Source organism: Pan paniscus, chromosome 21 (assembly GCF_029289425.2).
Source record: "Pan paniscus chromosome 21, NHGRI_mPanPan1-v2.0_pri, whole genome shotgun sequence".
Classification (NCBI taxonomy): domain Eukaryota; kingdom Metazoa; phylum Chordata; class Mammalia; order Primates; family Hominidae; genus Pan; species Pan paniscus.
Genome location: NC_073270.2, coordinates 25105365 through 25116691, shown reverse-complemented (window position 1 = coordinate 25116691; position 11327 = coordinate 25105365).

The window sequence follows — 11327 nt, the reverse complement described above, 5'->3', positions numbered from 1 at the left end:
CCAAGCACTCATCACAATCTGCTGGTTCTGCACTGGGTACCCGCTGCCACCAGTGACAGTGCTGTAGGGCCTTTTAATTTTTCCAATTAAAACCTTATATTATAGGAGTTTTTGAACTTTTATAGTTGTGCATGATTTCTCTTTCATCTAAGAACTGGATTAATAACATTAGTTTATTTGTTTCCATACAGTATACATAAAATAGCTTGAACATTTCTATATCAGTATTGCTACTAATGAAAATTAGTGATTAAAGATAATTTTTTCATTGCAGTTCTTCTTGTCAATAGAATATATTCCCTAAAGATACATAGAGGGCTATGTTTAAATTTGTTTGAAGTAAATGTTTTCTCTGTGTGGTGATGCTTCACGTTTGATACATGCTTAGGCTTGTTTTCACTTTTAGAATTTATTTTTTCTTTTCTATTTTGTTTTTATTGTTTTTACTATGTAAGATTTTGCATGGCTCAAGTGTTAAGACTTTATAAACATAAAGTCTTAACTTAAACTTAACTTGCCCTGGGAAGCCCAGCTTTATCTCTCTTCCCTTTACTTGGCCCCTTTGCCTACGGATGACGATTTTTGATAGCATTTGATTTATCCTTTCAGTGTTTATTTCTGAAGTAAAACAAAACAAAACAAAATTATACATCTACACATAGAACCCTATGTATTTATGGTGTTCTTTTAAATTTTAAACAAATTGTGGCATCCTACATGCCCTGCCCTGCACCTGGTTTTCTTTGTTTTTCCACTTTACAATAAGACCTGAAAGTCACCCCTTATTCCACATGCTGTGCATGGAAGCTGTCTGCCTCCATGTTTAAAAAGAGCTTCATGGTGATCCAGTGTTTGCTACACTGTAGTTTATTTAGGTACTCTTCTACAGATGGGCATTCGGATTGCATTGTTTCCAATATTTTCATGATATAAATGATACCACACTGAATAAAGTAGCATGTTGTTTCACATTTGAGCAGGTGCACCTTTAAAGTCTTAGACATGGGTTTGCTGAATCAAAGGTATCAATGTCAGATATTTTCAAATTCTCCTCCACAGTGTTATATTGTTCTGCCTTTTCCCCATGAGTCACTGCAAGATTTGTTGTAATTTATCTTGTAATGTGATGGGTAAGAAATGGCGCCTCAGGGCTGCTAGATTTTGTTTGCTAACATGTTTAGAATGTTTGTATCCATATCCATAGGTGATATTTGTTTGTATCTTCCTTTTTCATACAAAATTACATTTGATCCATACAAAATAATTTGGAATATTTTCTTCTTTGTCTATGCTCCAGAACAATTCAAGTAACATAAAATTATCTTGTTCTTGAAGTTTTGTTATCTACCATTATTTACCCATATTAACCATTTGGGCTGAGGCTTTGTGAGTGTTTTTGGGGGGGATGCAGGGTACAAGCTCACTGAAGGTCTTCTCTATTTTATCCGTGAAGAGAAGTTTTTCTCTTTTAGATTTCATATCATTACTGTGATCAGTTGGTAAATAATATTTACCAGTAGGAAATTACTTATTTCATCAGGTTTCCATTTTTTTCTGTGTGTGTAGAGCTAAGTAAATTAGTATCCTTTGATTGTTGTATTTTTTCTCTCTTTTAACAGTTATTTTCCAATCATCATTTCTTCTAAGGTGTACTTGTGCTTTCCCCCAAGTTAGTGAATGTATTCTCTGTATTATGAGAAACAGAATCAAAGCAATATCTTTTAAACTTACATGTTGGGTCTACTGTCTTTTTTTCTAATTCATTAAATTCTGCTTTTAATGTAGTTGCTCTGAAGTCTATTATGTTTGGTTTTAATACAGTCACTCCTGCTTTTCTTTGATTACTGTTTGCATGATATATCGTTTTCCATCCTGCTACTTTCAACTTGTATAATTGATGCTGTCATCAAGTTGAGAATGTTCTCCTCTATTCTTAATATTTTAGGAAAGTTTTTATCATAGATGGCTGTTCAATTTTGTCAAATGCTTTTTCTACATTGAATGATGTGATCACGTATGGTTTCTTGTTTAGCCTGTTGATTTGGTGGTTTACATTAATTTCTTTTAATACTTAAACCAGATTATATCCCTGGAATACAGCTCATTTTGTCATGGTGTTTACTTCTTTTTATATATTTGCTATTATCTTGTTAAAGATGTTTCTATTTTCACAAGAGATATTGGTCTTAGTTTTCTTTCTCTTTACTGTTTTTGTCTGGTTTTGCTATTTGGTTCATTCTAGCTTCATAAGATGAATAGAGAACTATGCTATCTTTTCTTATCGTTATGGGGCTATGTAAATTATCTATGGTTTGGCTGTGGTAGTTTATGTGTTTTGAGGAACTGTTCATCTGAGTTGTCAAATTATGAATACAGAGTTGCTTTTAGTATTGCCATATTCTCCTCTTGCTACCTCAAAGGTCTGCAATAGTATCTCCTATTTCACTCATGAGGTTGGTAATCTGAGTCTTCTCTCTTATGTCTTTGACAGTTTTGCTATAGGTTTGTCAGTTTTGTTGATCTTTTCAATCAATGACGTTTAGTAAAGTTTGTTTTGTGGCCTAGGACATGGTCTATCTTGGCATATGTTGTTTGAATACTTGAAAAGATGGATACTCTGCTGTCGGGTGGAGTGGTCCATAATGTTGACTTGAACCTGCTGATTGATGGTGTTGTTGAATTCTTCTGTACCCTTGCTGATTTTTTTTTTGTTCTATTAGTAGTAGTATCATACTTTGAGGTTTTAGATTTAAGTCTTTTGATTTTTTATTTGATTTTTGTATATGGTGAGGGTTAGGAGTCTAGTTTCATTCTGCATAAAAATATCCAGTTTTCCCTGCACCATTTATTGAAAGACTGTCCTTCCCCCAATGTATGTTCTTGGCACCTTTGTCAAAAATGAGTTCACCATAGATGTATGGATTTATTTCTGGGTTATCTATTATGTTCCATGGTTTATGTGTCTGTTTTTATGCCAGTATCATGCTGTTTTGGTTACTATAGCCCTGTAGTATAATTTGAAGCCCGGTAATGTTATTCCTCCAGTTTTATTATTATTTTTGTTCAGGATAGCTTTGGCTATTCTGAGTCTTTTGTGGTTCTATTTCTGTGAAGAATGTCATTTCGATAGGTATTGCATTGAATTTTAGATACTATGGATATTTTAACTCTACTTTCTTCCAATCCATGAATATGAAATATTTTTCCATTTTTTGGTGTCCTCTTCAAATCCTTTAATCAATGTTTTATAGTTTTTATTGTAGAGATATTTCACTTCTTTGGTTAAGTTAATTTCTAGGTATTTTATTTTATTTGTAGCTATTGTAGTTTTTTGTTTAAACATTTATTCCTGATTTCTGGTCAGTTGAACGTTTTTTAGAATCCCATTTTTATTTATTTAGAGTGATTTTCAGTGTAGCTCTTTGTGTAGCTTTTTGAACATTGTTTAGTGTTTGCTCTAGGTATGACACTATATATATATGTATATGTGTATATATGTATGTATATATTCTGATGTCATCATTTTATCAATTCCTATAAAAGTAACCATCCTGTATATTCCTTTACCTTTCCCAGTTTATAATATAATTGTTTTAAATATTTACCCTACATAGAGCCACATTAGACAAAGTTATAATTTTTAATTTAGCCATCAAACATAATTTAGAAGACACAAGAAGGGTAGGAAAGACTCTTGTATCTACCCATATTTTTGCTTCCCATGTTATTTCTTTCTTCTTGATGTTCTAAGATTCCTCCTTTTTTCATTTTTGTTCCATTTAGTGAACTCCTGTGAATCATTCTTTTAGGGTAGGTCTGTTGGTGACAAATTTTCTTAAGTCTTCTTTCATCTGGGAATGTCTTTATATCTTCTGAAGGATATTGTTGTCAGCTATAGGTTATTGGGATGACAGTTGTTTTATTTCAGCACTTGAAAAAAAAGTTCTACTTTCTTCTGGTCTTCATGGTTTTAATGAGAATTCCACTGTCATTTGAATTACTTTTTCCCTACTTTCATTGTGTCATTTTCCTCTTATTTACTTTCAAGATTTCTCCTTGGCCTACAGTTTTCAGAATTTTGACTACTTTGATGACATTACCCTGATGTGGATTTGGGGAGGCTTTCCTGTTTCAGGTTTGCTCAGCTTCTTCAATCTGTAGGTTTATATGTTTTACCAAATGTGAGAAGTTTTCAGCCATTTTTTCTTTAGGTAGTTTTTTTTAGGCCCACTCTCTCTTTCTCCTCTCATTCTAGGACTCTAATGACTTGAATGTTAGAACTTTTGCTTTAGCCCACAGGTCTATGAGGCTCTGTTTAATTTTTGCTTTTAGTCTATTCCCTCTCTATTGTTCACATTGGGTAATTTCTATTTTTCTATCTTCCAGATCACTGATGCTTACCTCTGCCACATCCATTATTCTGTTGTTACCATCCGCTGAGTTTTTAAATTTCGTTTATTATGTTTTTCCGCTCTAAAATTTTTACATGATTCTTTTTCATAGCTTCTTTTTCTTTAGTGAGACTGCTAAAATTTTCTATTTTTTAAAATTTGTTGTGAGCACGTTCACAATGGCTTATGAAAGCATTTTCACTGTGGCTGTTTTAAAATCTCTGTAAGTTGGTTCAAACAGCTGTCATCTTGGCAATGGCATCTATTGATTCCAATTTTTCATTTAGTTTGATGTCAGCCTGGTTCTTTGTGTGATGAGTGGATTTTGACTGAAACCTATACCTTTTGAGTATTATATTGTATGACTCTGGATCTTATTTAAGTTTTCTGTCTTAGCTGACCTCTTCTGGCACCTTATCTGCAGGGGAAATGAAGGGGCTGCCTCCTCAGTGCTGGGTCGGAGAATCCAGATTGCCAACGTGGGCTCAGTTGAACTCTGGAGATGGGGGCATCTGTTCCTGCTGGACTGGGCAGCAGTTGGCTTCTCCCCATGCTCCACCCCACCCATCCCCACCTCCACTGATGTCCCTGATGCCTCCCTTGGTGGGGCAGGCTGGAAGGCCTCATTATGCTCCCCACACAGCCTCCAGTGACACTGCGGGGAGAAGAGCCTCCTTACTACTGCACATTGGTGAAAGCTGGCTCTGCACTAGGCCTGCTCAGCTGCCACCCCAGCAGGGAGAGGGACACGTGCCTGGTGACAGCCCAGTAAAGGTGGAGGTCTAGGCCCCCAACCTGGCCCTGCTTTCTGTGGTGATGAGTGGAGTGAAGCAGCTATTGCCTACAGGTGTTCTGTCTTGCTGGGCTGCCCATTCACTAGTCTTTTGGCCAGAGGGAATAGGTTTTTGCTGTGACTTTGTTGTCTTTACCTGGTGGCATTTTTGGGTTGCAACTTTTCAGCTTCACATCTGGGATACAGGAGGAAAAAGGAAAACCCAGGAAGCTGACCTTCATGTCATTCTTTGGGTCCTAATGTTCCTAGCCAGTCTTCTTTCTTCTCCTTATCTTTTGTAGTCTGCTTATAGTCTTTATTTATAATTTCCAGGGTCTTTAATTGTACAGAGTGGGAAGATCAGGGAAAAGTATGTATTTTCCACATTCCTGGAAACAGAACCATTCTGATTATTTTAAAGGAGTAGAACAACCACATTTCTCAGCAGCTGTATCACCCTTATCTATACTCTCGGTGTAGAGAGATGTAAGCAACCCCATCTCATGACTATAATCCACCCAGATGCCCATGAAGCCTCTCCGCACCTTCCTCTGGGATTATGTTCCTGTGAACTACTCTGAGTCACACCCAAGGGCCATCAGGTGCAGCTTTCACCTCAAATAGGAGCAGTTTTCCAATGGTTTGTTCAGGTTGAGGAAATCTTTATGAACTTTTTTGATTTGTATATTTGCTCCTGTTTTTATATACTTTCCAGAGATAGAGTGAGAGTGAGAGTAAGAGTGAAAGTGAGAACATGTAGTGGGGGAAAGGAGGGCAGGGGAAGGAGGGAGAGTGTATTAATCTGTTCTCATGCTGTTGACAGAGACACTTCTGAGACTGGGTAATTTATGAAGGAAAGAGGTTTAATGGACTCACAGTTCCACCTGTCTGGGGAGGCCTCACAATCATGGCAGAAGGCAAGGAGGAGCAAAGTCATGTCTTACATGGATGGTGGCAGGCAAGAGAGGGCTTGTGCAAGGGAACTGCCATGTATAAGACCATCAGATCTCGTGAGACTTATTCACTACCATGAGAACAGTATGGGGAAACAAACCCATGATTCAATTACCTCCACTTGGCCCCGCCCTTGACACATGGGGATTATTACAATTCAAGGTAAGATTTGTGTGGGGACACAGTCAAACTATATCAGAGAGGGAGAGGGAAAGAGGGAAACAGCAGATCACAGGAGCAGACTTGGTGGGGTGCAAAGCCATGAAGATGAGCCAGGACAAGACAATGAGACCCATTGTGAAGTGTCTGTCTGGGTATCACATTCTTGAGGTTAGGTCCTGATAACAAGATTCAGTTGTTTTCAGTGATTAGTGAAAGAGACACCGTGTCCTGGCTGTCACACTGTCATATTCTGCCATCCCATGCCCACTTGGTATCCTTGTGTTCTTTCAAGTAGAGCTTTTGTTACAGCAAACAGGAGCATTCATTTTTTTTAAAATTAGCAACTGAGTGCTTCTCTCACATTCTCAGATGTTCAAGTTTAGATATTGGGAGCAGTGCTTGGTGACTTGACAGTCCCAGGGCTGGAGCACTGATGCACAGAGAGACAGACTGGAAATGTGCAAGAAACCTTGGCTTTGCTGTCAGAAACTTGCACATTTTATCATTTCTTAGCGTGTATCTTGAGCATAGGACTTGACCATAAAATGGGTCTCATGTTGTCACCCATAAAATGATTTGGGAATATCTATGAGGTTGAGAAGAAGTGCTAAGGGAGGCAAGAACTCTAGTGGAGGAATGGGAGCTAGGGGGCAGGAGGACCAGTGCCCTGATCTTGGGTAAGACCTTTCAGTCCCAGTCCTTCTGTTGCTTCTGGGGGTCCTCGTGTCAACTTCTCTTTGTATATCTGGAGGTGGCCCCAAGACTCACTCCATCTCCAGGCCACATCCTTTGAGCCTACATGCCTTTTTCTGCTGTATCTTCCCTCTGGATTTCTCTGTACTGGTTCCTGCATTGATCTCACTTGGAACTGAGTTCTGGTCCTAGGATGTTCTGGCTGAGGATAACCAGGGGCAGCCTCCTAGCCCTGTGGTCTTGGCACTGACCAGCTCCCTGCTTAAGATCCTGGCTTGCCCAGATCTGCTCCTCACCTTTGTCCACTTAAAATCACAAGACCTATAGATTTGGAAAGGAGAGCTTTATTTCTCATAAAGAGTTGCAGCCTGCAGGCTGGCCACCCTACAGATTGGGAAGCACATCCTCCAGCAGAACCAAAAGCAGGCACTTCAAAGACGGATGGAGGAGACAGGAAGTTATGCTCAACAGGCTGGCTAAGAAGACACATTGAACAGGTTATGGGAAGAACTATGGATATTCACATGCACATATGTAGTAAGCAAACATACATGTTATATAAATCCTGTGTTCACTTTGGAGTGGAGACTTAACACTTAAATGCATTACAGTTAGGCTCTACACATGAAATGGTGACATGGAGGACACAGAGGTGCCCTGTCTGCAGCCTCCATAGACCAGCCAGAGCCAGGTTGTGATTCGTGATCTCTTATGAGGAGGACATGCTGATGGGCTGTTGTTCTGAAACTGCAAAAAGCGGAGGGGGTCTGGCTGCAGCATCAGGAGGATTGTTGAAATAAGTGATGGAGCAAGTCTTTCTTTGAAAAACATTGGATTCTGTTTAACTCTTAAGAAATGAAGTCTAATGTAGTTAGTGAGGGAGGGGTGTAATGAGGCATGTCCCACTTTCTGTCCTGTCATAGCTGGGAGTTGAGTTTTTAAGGCTTCTCTGGTCAAGAGGAGGTCCCCTTGGTCAAGAGGAGGACTTTTCAATTGGTTGGAGGGGCTCGGAATTTTATTTATATTTCTCACCCTCAAATGGTTTAATCAGCCCTAGGGGTTTGACTATGACCCAAGATCCAAAAGGGTTTCAAACTAGTTAAGCATGTTGCATTCACACTTAATTCACTTCAGGACACCTGCCGTCCTCATGCAGAGGAATGCCAATGGAATAATCTGCTTTAAATCCATAACTTTTCAATATCTGCAATATTTGAAGCTTTCACTTCCTAATACCCTGAATCCCTTGCGCTAAGTCTACTCTCATCTTCTGGTGACTCTGAAACATGCTACCCACACCGACATACCATGAATCACACACTGAGTTGCCCCTGACATGCTGTGGGTAAAATTGCCCCCGACATGCTGTGGGTTGCCCCCGACATGCTGTGGGTAAATATCACAAGTTAAGAAATGAAATGGAAACTGAAGGGTTATCATGAAATACGCTGCAGGAATAAGCCTATTTGTGAGGAACTTTGCTGCGTATCCATGCAGAATTTTCTTTTCCTGTCTTCCACTTGACGATATGTAATCTATTTCTGTGCTTTTTCCTCTGAGACCTGTGTTTACATTACCACTTTTCCCCTCATTTGACCACCCCTGAACTGGAGCCTGCATCACTGATTCAGCATCTTCAATTGTTGCAAAACCTTGATATATACTACTTTTGTCCCTTTAAGAAGTCTGGGCCATTAGCATTACAATGAATGTCATCACCACCATGTGCTGGCATTTCCCACACTTTGCAGATATAAAGACTGAAGCTAGGGGAAAAGAGATGGTGAAGGTGTCAACTCAGGGGGAGTCCAGAGTTCTCCTAGGATGGATACTAGCCAACCAGAGCCTGATATCTGTCTCCTTAGGAACAAGGAAGGCTGGTAACGCTGGGAAATAAACTTGCTCAGTGATATTCCTGAAACTGTGGCACTGCTATTCTCCTCTGAACCCCAGTAGGTATCAAAGTACTCTTCTTTTATCAACAATCTATAAGCCAAGGAACAGTTAGGAAAGAAAGGGGGAGAAGGTTGTCCCGTGATTTCACTAAAAGTTATTGTTCCAAAACAGTTGAACCATATCCCTTGGAAACTCAGGTTTGACAAGACCACATTACCTCAGTGACCTGGGATCCACTATAGAACATAAAGCCTGGAGGTGTTAATAGCACCTTGCCTGGAAGAATCAGAAGATTTACAGCTCTAGGAAGTATTGGTTGTATCCATTATAAAGGAGTTTATTCAAACTGCGAAGTCTAAGGGACTGCTCCCCACAAATTTGTCTTCCCTTCAGACACCAGCTGCAATTTTAGGGTCCCCAGGAATAGCATCACTTCATATCAGCTGGCTCGAATTTAGAGGTCACCACAAACTCCCTCAGGCTGGATAATTCACTAGAATGACTCACAGATCTCAGAAAAGTATACTTGCATTAAAATTTTTTTATAGCATAAAGATACAAAATAGAACAAGCTAACAAAACAGACACAGGGAGAAGTCTGGGAGGGTTCCAAACATAAAGCTTCTGTCATCCTCAGGTGTGCGTTACCCTCCCATCATCAACGTGCAGCAATACACATAAAGTGTGGTTAACCAGGAGGCTCACCTGAGCTTCAGTCTCCAGAGTTTTTATAATCATGCATTATGTGCATGATTAATTAAATCATTAACAACATAACTGAACTAATTTTTCAGCCCCTCTCCCTTCCAGGAGCTCAAGCTAATCTTGCATAGCTCAAAGCCCCAACCATCTAATTACTCAAGTGGTCTTCCTGGATTAGCTAGCCTCCATACAGAATCCACTCATAGCATAAACTATCAGGTGTGGTCCCAGGGGGCCCACTATGAATAGCAAAGACTACTACCAGAATATTCCAAGGCTTTAGAGATTACTTATCGGAAGCCCAGGAGTGGGTACTAAGATCAGACCTCACCTTAGTAAGATTAATTATTTACTACACAGCCATGAACAGATAGTTTCATGAAGATCCTGAAATCCAGCCAGAATTGTTTTGGGGTTGAATCATATGGGAAATGTAAATGTTGATACCTTCTGCCTTCTCTAAGGTGGGGGTATATTGTTGTCCAAAAATTAAGCAGAAAAACTGAAGATGAAATCAGTTAACTATTTCTTGGTCATCTTTGAATATGTGTTTGTAAGCAGGATTATCCCCCAACTCAGACTAGTTAAAAATATTGAGTTTTCTCAGAGATCTGATTTTCATGTCACCAGTGCATATTGGTGACACTGACACGATGTCCAGCCCCACATTCTCTGGGCATTTCCATGGCATGTTTCCACTGTTTATTTTATTTAATATCCTCTGTAAGTAGGGAAAGCAGAAGCTGGTGGATAAAGGCTGAAATACTCTGTAGAACCTGAGTTCCCATGTGTGCTGAGGGAACATATTCATGCATGGGAGACGAAGTGGTGTGTATCAGACTTGGCCAGGCTGGACGTGAGGAGGCCACATGGATTGTCTTGAGAATCCCTCCTCTGAAGAAAGACTGAATTATACAGAGCTACATAAAAACTCCCTAAAACTCCAGATCTGATTATATTTTTAAAAATTATTTCCTTCAGGATCTTTCATTCACAGAATGATTTGAGCATTTAAAGTAATTGTCTCATCAGGGATAGACATCAGGCAAATTATTTTGGATGGCAGGAGTTGATTGGGGAAGAATGAATGTTTGAGAAGGATCATTTGTTGGAGTAAGAGAGAGCTGGGTAGAGATTTAATTTGATTTCCAAAAAGTATAATATTTGGAAATACTTTGTTGCTGTTATTTTTTAACCTCCACCCAGGCTGACAATGAGTTACAGGAGCTGCGATTCTGTGCCTTAAGGATTCTATCCATGAGAAATTCATGGTATCCAGAAGTATCCTCAATCCTTACATGTACAAGCCTGGAAGACAACAGAGTTAATACACTGCAATCATCCCTACAGGTGACTCAGACATCCACTTTGTATGTGTGCGTGTGTGCCTGTGTTTGTGTGTGCATGTGTGCATATGTATGTGTGTGTGCCTGTGCATGTGCATGTATGCAGGCATGTGTGCATCTGTCTGTGCATGTGTGCACATGTGTGTGTGTCTGCGTGTGTGTGTGTGCATGAGGGGACAAATGGATACAGGCAAGAAAACAGGACACTGAACTGTGGTGCTAGGGAATAGAATCTGCTGCATGACAAATGGAATGGAAACGAAAGAAAATACATGGAGTATTAGGTGTTTGTCATGCTATGGATTCCTGCTTGTTGTATCCATTTCCCTCCTTTTGTACCTAATCTGAGTGATGGGAAAAGGGAGGTAAAACTGAAGCCAGCAGGAAGTCTCTGACACAGAGGTGAAGAAG